The 9756-nt window shown below is 37.4% G+C and overlaps 1 non-coding gene across 1 annotated transcript; it reads left to right on the forward strand.

The window, feature by feature from the left end:
* The first annotated feature begins 1584 nt into the window (after positions 1-1584).
* Positions 1585-1691, forward strand: LOC141715769 (small nucleolar RNA R71). Its single transcript, XR_012572519.1, has one exon. It is a non-coding gene; the product is annotated as a small nucleolar RNA R71 (small nucleolar RNA).
* The last annotated feature ends 8065 nt before the right edge of the window (positions 1692-9756 follow it).

Below are 9756 nucleotides of genomic sequence, written 5' to 3' on the forward strand. Positions count from 1 at the left end.
TCCTCATCTTCTGTAGGGAATTTCATTACTTTGAAAACATTGAAGGTCACATCCTGATCATGCACCAGCATAGTAAGTTCACCTTTCTGCACATCTATCAAGGTACGGCCAGTAGCCAAGAAAGGTCTTCCCAAGATTATGGGAATCTTCTTATCTTCCTCGAAATCCAGAATAACAAAGTCTGCAGGAAAGAAGAGCTTATCCACCTTGACTAGCACATCCTCCACTATGCCCCTTGGGTAAGTAATAGAACGATCAACCAATTGTAGAGACATGTAGGTGGGTTTTGGATCAGGCAAATCCAACTCTTTAAAGATCGACAACTACATCAGATTGATGCTTGCTCCCAAATCATAAAGGCACTTGTCAAACGATAACTTGCCAATGGTGCAAGGAATGGTGAAGCTACCTGGATCTTTAAGCTTTGGAGGTAACTTTTGCTGCACAACAGCGCTACATTCTTCCGTTAGAGCAACGGTCTCAAGGTCATCCAATTTCACCTTCCTTGAAAGAATACTCTTCATAAACTTCGCATAACTAGGCATTTGCTCCAGAGCCTCAGCGAAAGGTATATTGATGTGAAGTTTCTTGAACACCTCTAGAAACTTACTGAACTGCTTATCCAGCTTTTGTTGTTGCAATCTCTTAGGGAAAGGTGGTGGAGGATAGAGTTATTTCTCCCCTGTATTACCCTCAGGCAGAGTGTGTTCAACAGTAATCTTCCTTGGTTCCGCCGCTTTCTCCTTTTGCTTAGCTTCTTCATCTCTAACTTCAGCTTCTCCTTCTTTTGCCTTTTCAGTATCAGCAACTTTACCAGACCTTAAGGTAATAGCCTTGACTTGCTCTTTAGCTTCCTTCCTACCTGGTACTTCCGTGTCACTGGGAAGTGTTCCAGGTTGACGATTGAGCACTGCATTGGCTATTTGACCGATTTGATTTTCCAAGGTCTTGATAGAAACCGCCTAACTCTTGCATAACAGCTTAAGTTCCTCAAAATCAGCACTAGTAGGTGCAGCTGCACTTCCCTGTTGAGGATATGATTGCCTTTGAGCATACTGTTGTGGTTGCTGGAATCCAGGTGGATTGAACTGTTTACTCACACCTTGCTGATATGGTGGCTGAATAGCATTCTGATTATTACCCCAGCTGAAATTTGGATGATTTCTATTGTTAGGATGATGAGTAGATGGCACAGGCTGCTGTTGTCGCTGATAATTATTTACATACTGAACAGATTCGTTGACGAGAGAACACTGATCCGTAGCTTGAGAACCTGCACAAAGCTCACAGACCATAGCTATTTGATTAACTCCATATATAGCTAGAGAATCGACCTTCATAGACAGTGCTTGGAGCTGCGCTGCAATAGCAGTGGCTGCATCGACTTCCAGAATACCTGCTATCTTCCCAGGCATCATCCTCTGAGTTGGGTTTTGATGTTTATTTATAGCCATAGTCTCGATAAGATTATAAGCCTCAGTATAGCTTTTGGCCCACAAGGCGCCTCCAGCTGCTGCATCGAGCATGGGCCGAGATTGGGCCCCCAAACCATTATAGAAACCAGTGATCACCATCCAATCGGGCATTCCATGATGTGGACACTTTCTCAGCATTTCCTTGTAGCGTTCCCAAGCTTCGCACATAGATTCTGTAGGTTGCTGCGCAAACTGAGTAAGAGCACTCCTCATAGCAGCAGTCTTTATCATCGGATAAAACTTCACCAGAAACTTTTGCGCAAGATCTTGCCAAGTAGTGATGGACCTAGCTGGTTCAGAATGTAACCAGTCATTAGCTTTGTCCCTCAGTGAAAATGGGAAAAGCCTCAGCTTGATAGCCTCATCAGTCACGCCATTATACTTGAAAGTACTGCAGATCTCGACAAAATTCCTTATGTGCATGTTGGGGTCTTCAGTCGCAGCTCCTCCAAAGAAAACAGAATTATGCACCATCTGAATAGTGCCCGGCTTGATTTCAAAGGTGTTAGCTTGAATAGCCGGATGAAGAATGCTTGACTGAATGTCATCAATTTTAGGCCGAGAAAAGTCCATAAGAGCTGGATCGGCCTGAACAATACGATCACACATGATTACTGGTTCTTTCTGCTCACTTCCTGAATCTGAATCTTCAAAATCTATCTTCTCCGGAATATCAAGAACTTCGTCTGTCTCCTCAGCTGTATCTAAAGTCCTCTTGCGAGTACGAGAACGAGTTTGCATAAACGCTCACTAAGTACCTGAAACACAACCAGAAATAATAAGTAACTAATACGTCTTAATCACTGAGTCCTAACGACCAATGATGGTAAGTACATAAACTAAACAAATACGCCGAGTCCCCGGCAGCGGCGCCAAAAACTTGTTAGGGGGAAAACACGCGCTAATATTCACGCAAGTATACGCGTTCGCAAGTAGAATAGAATATTTTCTAATTCATTCCCACAGAGACTCAGACTAATTATTGTTAAAATAAACTCACTCACCAATGTATGATTACTTCTCAATGTTAAGACACTAACACTTAGAATTATTGACTAAATATTAACTACAATTAACTACTTAATTAATCACTTAATTAACACTTCGAATTAACAATATTAAAATACTCATGAGATCACAACTTCATTACTACTTCCTTCAATAGTTATTGTTATTACCCTTAGCATGCAACAGTGATGATATTAATCGAATAACACGAAACTGATAAAAGCCAACTCTCATTGTACTAATATCATTCTACCAACATCCACAATTAAGATAGAAGTTGAATAGGCATCAATTATGTTGAGTCCCTATATGTCTACAGAAATTGACAACATAATGATTTAAGCGCAAGTTATTCCCTTTTGATTACACAGGGTAAATAAAACGGTTAGAGTTACCCACTAATCATGCACATCATACATGAACCTATGCTAGCATAGCAAGTTCTAAATCTCAAGATCCACCATCGCTTCACAAGAGATTAACACCCTATCTTATATGTTCGCGATGCACATAAGACGAATACGCACAACCAATACTAGATATCATACAATCATCACACACTAAGGTATTAAACAACTAACTAAAGAATTCCATAGTAAATCCGTTACGACCCCATGATCACGATTAGCCCATGTTAGCACTTATCGTCATCATGGGTTCATATGAAAACATGATAAACAACACAATAGAATAATAACTAAACTAATTATATTAAACCAGAGTACGTCACAAGAGTAATTAGGTTCAAAGCAAAGAAAACTAGCATCCAACATTACAACGAAATAAGAATCACAAGAAAATATGTTTCCTCTTCGTTGCGGTGTGCTAAAACGGTCTTCTTCCTTGTCTCCTTCTCTCCTTGCTTAATACCACAAGCCAACCTTGTGAAAACGTCTCCAAATCTACTTATATAATAGTCCCATAAAACTCATATTACATAGAAGTTGGAAGCCAAACAGAAGTAGAAGTCTAAAATAATTTATCAAAATTCCCGACCCTACGCGGCCGCTCAGCATGGCTGAGCGGCATAGCTGAGCGGGCGCTCAGCCTACTGCGCGGCCGCTCAGCATAGCTGAGCGGGCGCTCAGGACCTTACTAGAAAATTCCTGAGTTTGCTCCGTTTCTTCGCCGTAATCTGCCCCTTTCTTTCCTCTCGCAATGCTGAACACATGCCAAGGCTTATTCTTGATGATTACTCCTCTGAAATGCAACTTATACCCTGAAATGCACAAACACTAGAAAAACGCATCAAATACACAAAATACTTGATTTCAAGACACCAATTTAAGCCATTTTAAGACGTTCTAAGTGGTATAAAATGCCACTTATCAATAAGCCAAAAATATCCTTATGGCTTCCAATCTAGCAACTGGTGCAAATATTTCATCATAATTAATTCCCTCATGTTGAGAGTATCTTTTTACAACCAGCCTTGCTTTGTTCCTTGTAATTATACCATTACTGTCAGTTTTGTTTCTGAACACCCATTTTGTACCAACAACTGATCTGTTCCTTGGTCTTGGCACTAGGGTCCAGACCTTATTTCTTTCAAATTCATTTAACTCTTCCTGCATTGCTTGCACCCAATCAGCATCTTGAAGAGCTTCTTCCACTTTCTTTGGTTCAGTCTGAGAAAGAAAAGAATGATAAAGATATTCATTTGATGTAGTTGTTCTAGTTCTTACACCTGCATCAGGATTTCCAATAATTAAGTCAGGTGTATGTGCTTTAGTCCACTTTCTTGCAGATGGAAGGTTTTTTCTAGAACTGGATGCTCCTCCATGATACATGCTGTCTCCATCAACATTTTCTGATGCTCCCCCTGAAATTATGCTCTCTGAGTTGAATCCTTCATTATTTGAGTTTCCAGAAATATCAGAACATGAGTTTCCAGAATTATCAGAACTTGGCCCATCAGAACTTGAAGAGCCTGTTGTAGGTTCTAATGCTTTTTGAGATGTGGTTGGATCTTCAGTATGCTCCCCCTGCACAGGTGCATTTTCCTTAGGCGTAGTCACCACAGTTTCAATAACATCAGAGTTTAATCCATCAGAGTTTGTAGTATCAGGATTTAGATTGTCAGGATTTACAGAATCAGAATTAAAAACTTCATTTTCGAATCTCAGCTGATCATGATCATTGAAATCTTCAAGTCCAGTAATCTTCTTATCATCAAAAGAGACATTAATAGATTCCATGACAACCCTTGTTCTTAAATTATAGACTCTGAAGGCTTTTGTAGAAAGTGGATATCCAACAAAAATTCCTTCATCAGCTTTTAGATCAAATTTGGATAGTTGTTCGGGATGAGTCTTAAGAACAGAACACTTGCATCCAAATACATGAAAATACTTCATATTTGGCTTCTTTCTCTTTACCATATCATATGGTGTTTTTCCATGCTTGTTGATAAGTGTTGCATTCTGAGTAAAATATGCAGTCTGCACAGCTTCAGCCCAAAAGTAGGTTGGCAACTTTGCTTCATCAAGCATAGTTCGTGCAGCTTCAATAAAAGTTCTATTCTTTCTTTCAACAACTCCATTTTGCTGAGGAGTTCCAGGAGCAGAAAATTCCTGCTTTATTCCATGGTTTTTGCAGAACTCTTCCATGATCAAATTCTTGAACTCAATGCCATTATCACTTCTTATGATCTTCACAGAATCTTTGACCAATTTATCCAGTTGCTTGACATGATCAATCAAGATAGATGCAGTTTCACTTTTTGTGTGCAAAAAATACACCCATGTGTATCTGGTGAACTCATCCACTATGACCATAGCATATTTCTTCTTTGCAATAGACATGACATTCACTGGACCAGATAGATCAACATGTAATAGGTGATAAGGCTCAAGAATTGATGATTCAGTCTTGCTCTTGAATGAAGATTTTCTTTGTTTTGCCTTCTGACATGAATCACAAAGGCCATTAGGAGCAAATACTGATTTTGGCAATCCTCTCACAAGATCTTTCTTGACAAGTTCATTTATATTGGTAAAATTTAAATGAGAGAGTTTCTTGTGTCAATCCCAGCTTTCTTCAATTGATGCTCTAATCAACAGACAGATTGCAGAACCATCAGTACTTGTTGAAAGCTTGGCTTCATAAATGTTACCATGCCTGTATCCTTTCAGAACAACTTTGCCTATATATTTGCTTACAACTTCACAATGTTCTTCAAAGAAATCCACATGATAACCTCTGTCACAGATTTGACTCACACTCAGCAGATTGTGTTTAAGTCCTGAGACCAGAGCTACTTTTTCAATGATGACATTCCCAAGATTGATATTGCCATATCCCAGAGTTTTTCCAATGTTGTCATCTCCATAAGAAACACCTGTGCCAGATTTCTCCATAAAGTCTGATAGCAGGGCTTTATTTCCAGTCATATGTCCTGAACATCCACTGTCCAGAACTAGGATGTTCTTCTTGTTGCCCTGCAATCACAAAGACCACTAATGATTAGTTTTAAGGACCCAGACTTGCTTGGATCCTTTGGCCTTTTTAAGTTTGTTAACATTTGCAGCGGATTTAGCATCAGAGTTTATGTTAACAGTTTTCTTATCAGAATTTGCAATATCAGACTTTGCATCAGAACTTATATTAGAAGGAATAATGCAAACTTTCTTCACAGAAGGTTTTATCTAATAATAATCATAGTACAAACTATGATATTCCTGAAAAGTATAAATGGAATTCCATAAACTACCACAATGAAAACAAGGATTTTGTGGCTTATATCTAACAGACTGACTCTTAACTCCTGATTTTGAAGGTAAGGAGTTTATATTCTTATTCTTCCTGCAAAAAGAAGCCAGATGGTTAGAACTTCCACATTTATGACATGTTTTTCTAGGAGCATTAGGAACAGGCTTATAATTGTTACTTTTGTTCACACCTTCCTTTCCATTCCTATTTTTCCTAGGTGGCTTTACCTTGTTTACATTCTTAACATCTTTCAGCTTATGCTTAAGCTGCTTCTTAGTCATTAAGCCTATGTTCACTTCAGTCGGCTTATCCAGTTTAGGTTTGTCAGAAGTTACTTTCTCCTTAACTTCTGATTTCTCAATATCAGACTTTGCAGTTACAAACTTAACAGGATTTATCTTTGGTTTTTGTTTAACAACTATAGGCTCAGTTTCTACAGTTCCCTTACTGTTCTTATCATCTCCATAACCTAAGCCTTCTTTCGAGTCTCCACTACTAAGAATATCCTGAGTTGCTTTACCAGAGTTAGTCCAAATCCTGATAATCTCTCTTTCCTTTTCTAACTCAGTTTTTAGAGATTCATTCATTTTTAACACTCCATCCCTAACATAAAAGGATCATCTCTATCTTTCTGAGTTTGATTGAACATGATTAACTCTTTTTCTAAATAATCATTCCTCTTTTTATAAGCAAGATTTTCAGAAGTTAATCTTGCACATGTTAAAGTTTGATCTTTATAACTAATGAACATGGTCTTAAGATATATTCTCAACTCAGTAATATCATCAGTATGAAAGGCATAAGTACTTTGAGGTACCTTTAAGTCAGCAGTATCAGAACTGCTATCAGCATTTGCCATCAAGACATAGTTTTCCTCATCCTCAGAATCTGAAGCATCTGACCAGCTTTTCTTCTTTGTGACAAGAGCCTTGCCTTTGTCACTTTTCCCTTTTCTGCAATCTGGAGATATGTGGCCTTTCTCACCACAGTTGTAGCATTTAACATTTGAGTAATCTCCTCTGTCAGACTTTCCTCCTTTGCCTTCAGATTTTCTGAAACCTTTCTTTTCAGAACTTGCACCTTTCTTGGAAAAATTCTTTCCTCTTCTGAATTTCCTGTATGCAATCTTTGTGATTCCTTTCACCATAAGAGCACACAACTTCATCATCTCTTCATCAGGGTCTATCTCAGATATACTATCAGTTTCTGAGTCATCATCACTATCAGAACTTGATGACTCAGTATCAGACTTTGTGATGAGAGCCTTGCCCTTGCCTTTCTTTGAGGCAGCTTCTTTGGGAATTTCCTCCTCAGCCACAAAGGCAACTGTCCTTGACTTTCTTCCATTCCTCTTGCTTCTTTGTTCCATCTCAAGTTCATGAGTCTTGAGCATCCCATAAATTTCATCAAGAGTTGTTTCGTCAAGAGCATAGTTGTCTCTTATTATTCTGGCCTTCAAATCCCATCTTTCAGGAAGTGCTAACAGGAATTTAAGATTTGAATCTTCAATATCATACTCTTTGTCAACTAGTGACAAATCATTCAAGAGTTTGACAAATCTATCATATAAATCAGTTAATGACTCATCAGGCTTTGAGTCAAAGTGCTCATACTCTTGAGTGAGTATCGTCTTCCTGTTCTTCTTGATTGCATCAGTTCCCTGACACCTTATTTCCAAAGCATCCCATATCTCTTTTGCAGTCTTGCATTGAATTACCCTGTTTGACATGACATTATCAATGGCACTATGCAGCAAGTGTCTTACCTTTGCATCCTTTGCAATCGATGAGATATCTTCAGCAGTGTAATCACTTTTCTAGTTTGGTACAGACTTTGTTGGCTGACCTGCAACTTCCACAGAGAGTTTGGTTGGCATATGTGGTCCTTCATAAATCCTGTCGAGATATTCTGGATCTGTAGCTTCCAGAAACATAGCCATCTTCACTTTCCATATGAAATACTCAGAAGGTTTCAAAATAGGAACTCTTATAGTCTCATATCGACTATGGGTTATGGTTTTTGGAGGTTCTTCAGTTTTGGTGGGCTTGGTTGGAGTTTCTTCTTCAGACATGATTGTTTTTATATCTTAAACTATTTGTGTGTTAACAGATTGCTCTGATACCACTTGTTAGGTCACACACACTGTAGAAGGGGGTTGAATACAGTGTTTAGCACAATCAAATCGATTATAAGAACTCAAGTAACAGAAAATAGATTTTATTCAACACAATAAACTCTGTTACAATATGGAACTGTCCTCTCTCAGTGATGAACAAATTATCACGAGAGCTACTAGAGTTACAAAGAATAATAACTTCGATAATCGTAACACTTCTAGTGTAAACTCTATGCCTGTGTTTATATACTACACAGTTATAAGATAAATTCTAATTGATATGGAATATAATTCTGCTTCCTAAAATATATCAACCAGTTATCTTTTCTTCCAAGTATTATATTCTTCATAGAATTCCTTCTTCATGCATATTTATTTCTGTCTTAGTCTCAATCTTCTTTCCTTTCAATCAGCCGCCTGCCTTATCTGAAAGTCATCTTAAGTCCTGATATTATCTCCTGATAAATATCTTCTGATCACTTAAGTTCTGATAACTTAAGTTTTGATATCTTAAGTTTTGTCTTCAGTATAAGTGCAGATTTCCATTTAAGTACTGATTTGTCCAGTTAAATAAGATCTGAAAACTAAATACAAATCATATTACACATGACATTTTCAAATATATCTAACAGTACATTTCTTTGGCGACAGGAAGCACGGGAGGGAGTAATTGATTTGTGTGGCGACAGGGGGGGGGAATTCCTATGTGGCGACAGGTTTATTAACAAGTACATGTATGTACTTAGTTAATCAAAACTAACCTGTACACGTTTTAATTTCTTTGTTTATTTGTTTTGATTTTCTTTTTGTTTTTCTATTTTCTTTTATTTTTCCTTTTCTTTTTTTCTTTCTATTTTCTTTTTCTATTTTCTATTTTCTTTTTCTTTTCCTTTTTAAGTTTAAATTGTAATTAAATTAATTTATAAAATAAAGTTAAATATAACTTATATAAATAAACTAATTTAGATTTATAAAATAAACTTATTTAAAGTTTATAAGATAAATCATTTTAAGTTTATTAAACAAATTATATTAAAGTCCATTAAATAATTTATTTAATTTAACAATTAAACTTTGAGCTTTGCCAGTCCCCTGAGCTATTTAGCTGTATACCCCGCGCACCTCTTCTCGTACTTTAACAGATAAATGTTCAATCCAAGTACGTTCATCAACTTAACAATTCTTCTAAAAATAATACCTAGATTCCTTTCACGAGCTGTTGACGCCTAGTGCAACTGGTCTGGTTCACAGATGACTAACCCCGATTCAGGTCTTCGTACTATAGCCTTGATTATATTGTTAAGCTTGCCTCAACTTTATTGCTTCAGACACTGACTGTCAATAAACAACTGTACTTTCACTGGAATCCTTTCTGGTACTTTAGACAACATCTTCATTAACCTCTGTCTTCAATTCTTCAGATTCCTATGCTTCGAGCACTGTCTA

This window comes from Apium graveolens, chromosome 3 (assembly GCF_009905375.1).
Source record: "Apium graveolens cultivar Ventura chromosome 3, ASM990537v1, whole genome shotgun sequence".
In the NCBI taxonomy this organism is placed as follows: Eukaryota; Viridiplantae; Streptophyta; class Magnoliopsida; order Apiales; family Apiaceae; genus Apium; species Apium graveolens.